This window comes from Psammomys obesus, unplaced genomic scaffold (assembly GCF_907164565.1).
Source record: "Psammomys obesus unplaced genomic scaffold, mPsaObe1.curated_primary_1811, whole genome shotgun sequence".
In the NCBI taxonomy this organism is placed as follows: domain Eukaryota; kingdom Metazoa; phylum Chordata; class Mammalia; order Rodentia; family Muridae; genus Psammomys; species Psammomys obesus.
In genome coordinates this window covers 1-2,112 of record NW_026594307.1, presented here as the reverse complement: position 1 = coordinate 2,112, position 2,112 = coordinate 1, and the positions used below count along the sequence as shown (strand labels likewise).

General features: G+C 45.7%; 1 long non-coding RNA gene across 1 annotated transcript; it reads right to left on the bottom strand.

Moving 5' to 3' along the window:
• Window positions 1-732: 732 nt before the first annotated feature.
• On the bottom strand, window positions 733-1,932 carry LOC129685056 (uncharacterized). The gene is made up of 3 exons (XR_008721435.1): window positions 1,887-1,932; window positions 1,182-1,225; window positions 733-792 (listed from the first exon to the last, which is right to left on the bottom strand). It is a non-coding gene; the product is annotated as an uncharacterized LOC129685056 (long non-coding RNA).
• Between the last annotated feature and the right edge of the window lie 180 nt (window positions 1,933-2,112).

Here is a 2,112-nt window from a genome sequence, read left to right as displayed (position 1 = left end):
AACTGCGCATGCACCATCAGTAACACACAACTGCGTATACACCATCAGTAACACACAACTGCGTATACACCATCAGCAACACACACATCTGTGTTGTGCTTTTTGGCACCTAATAACACTAACACACACAGGTCATTCTATTTTTTCCCCTTTGTTTGGGGGTAAGGGGTTAGAACTCGCTCTGTAGACCCGTCTGGCCTCCAATGCTCAGAGATCCACCTGCCTCTGCCTCCCTAGTTCTGGGATTAAAGATGTCACAGGTCATTCTTTAAGGAAACTTTAATGACATCATAGGGAAATACTACATTTTCATGTATGTACAATTTTACTCTCATTTTTTTTTAAATAGCAAACAAAAACAAAAGCTATAATATGGCAAGATAAAAAGATTTGCTGAATCAAAATTTTTTGTTTAAAAACAAAGGTAAAATATCAAAAGCCAGCTGAGCAGTTGTGGCCCACACCTTTAATCCCAGCACTCAGGAGGCAGAGGCAGGTGGATGTCTAGGATTGAGGCTAGACTGGTCCTCACAGTGAGCTCCAGGACAGCCAGGAGGATATAGAGAAACCACCGCCTCGGAAAAACAAAACCAAAGCCTGAAGCCTGTGCGACCAGACCCTCTTCAGCCTGCGTCAGCTTACGATGCTCAGGGCTTTAATATCTCTACTTTTAATATCTTTCTACATTTTTTTCAGTCAATTCTTATAATAGGGTGCGAGATTTTAATAGCATACCTGTTCACCAGTGAAATTGTATAAGGAGGACATGTTTTTCCCATCGTAAATATAAACCTGTGGAGGAAAGCAAAAGCAAGTGAAAGACAGTGAAGGTAATGATAGCTCCAGATGAAGGGGTGAACGTGTCTGTGGAGACATGTGCCAGGGGGCAGGGTGTGTGTATGTGTGTGGAGACCCGAGGTCCACGCTGTGTGTGCTTTTGTGAGGCAGTCCCTTTCTAAGCCTAGAGGGCAGCCATTAGTATGGTGGCCGACCGTGAGCTCCGGGCACCCACCTGTCTCGCCTCACCCACAGCACGGTGGCTGCAGTGTGGCAGGCCTGCACTCACACACACGCTGGTGATCCAAAGAGAGGCCCCATGCCAGGGAGGAGGAACTCTCCATCTTCTGACCATAGCCCCAGCCCCTGCCCTGGTGTTCAAAAACAACATTTTTAACTCCTACCATTCCCAAAGTCCTCGCTGCTCTTGGAACTCCTGACACAAAATCTGGGGGGAAAAGAAAAAGTCAAACCTTAATTACTCATTCTTAAGACAAACACTGGAATTTACAGATGTAGGTACTCTGCCAGAGAACTTTAAATTTTATTAATCCAGTAGAAAATGAACTAGATATTCTTTAATTGATGTTGCATACAAAAAAAACCTACCTTGCATCTTACATTATAAAAACATAATTTGTAAGTCATAAAACATTATTAAAAACTCAAATATGTCAGGCATGGTGGCACACACCTTTAATGCCAACCCTCGGGAGGCAGAAGCAGGAGGACCTCTGTGGAGGCAGGCAGATTAAGCTTGAGGGCAACCTTGTCTACAGAATGAGTTCAAGGCCAGCCAGGAACTCAAATACAAGCAAGTAAGCTCTGAAGTCATTTGCCATCTTATGAAATGGGGATGGAAAGATCAAGCACTATAGCAAGTAGGAAAACAAAACAAAACACAAAGTAAACGGAAATGAGGCTTGTGCCACGGGCAGAAGCCAGGTCCCTTCCATCGTGTCCTGCCAGGCGGAGCCATGTCGCCTCCTCCCCACACTCTCTTCCTATGTGTATTCCATAGCAAGGGCCTCACACTGCTGGAATCCCCAGTGCCTTGTGTTTCAGATGCTTATATGGAGAGGGTTAATGGTAGCCCGAGCTCTTCCTACCTTCTACGCCATCGCCATTGAAGTCTCCCACAGCCACGGAGTAACCTGGACAGAAACAGAAGGCGAGACACTTGCTGTGTTTTCCCTTCTAGGGGTAAAGAATCCATATGCACGTGACAAGAAAGAAAGGAAGGAAAGAAAGGAAAAAAGGAAGTAAGAAGGAAGGAAGGAAGAAAGGAAGGGAGGGAGGGAGGGAGGGAGGGAGGGAGGGAGGGAGGGAGGGAGG